Source organism: Theobroma umbraticum, unplaced genomic scaffold (genome assembly GCF_002168275.2).
Source record: "Theobroma umbraticum cultivar Fairchild unplaced genomic scaffold, ASM216827v3 scaffold_12.0, whole genome shotgun sequence".
Classification (NCBI taxonomy): Eukaryota; Viridiplantae; Streptophyta; class Magnoliopsida; order Malvales; family Malvaceae; genus Theobroma; species Theobroma umbraticum.
The window spans coordinates 135,020-135,258 of NW_018397272.1; positions in this window are offsets into that span (position 1 = coordinate 135,020).

The following is a 239-nucleotide window of genomic DNA, read 5'->3' on the forward strand; positions in this document are numbered from 1 at the left end:
AAACACTTAAAGTGAGAAATATTTGATTTTCTACCTTTATATAATTCATATGGTGTTTTTGATATCATAGCCTTTATTGATACTCTATTAAGAATATATGCTGTTGTATTGACAGCTTCGTGGTGTTTCATTTCTTGCGTTCTTAAGAGCAATATTTTCATCAATGGCTTTTTACAATGCTTTAGTCCCGTTTTCCAATTCCAATCATAAAATTTCATAATCAATTTTTGAGTGTTCAA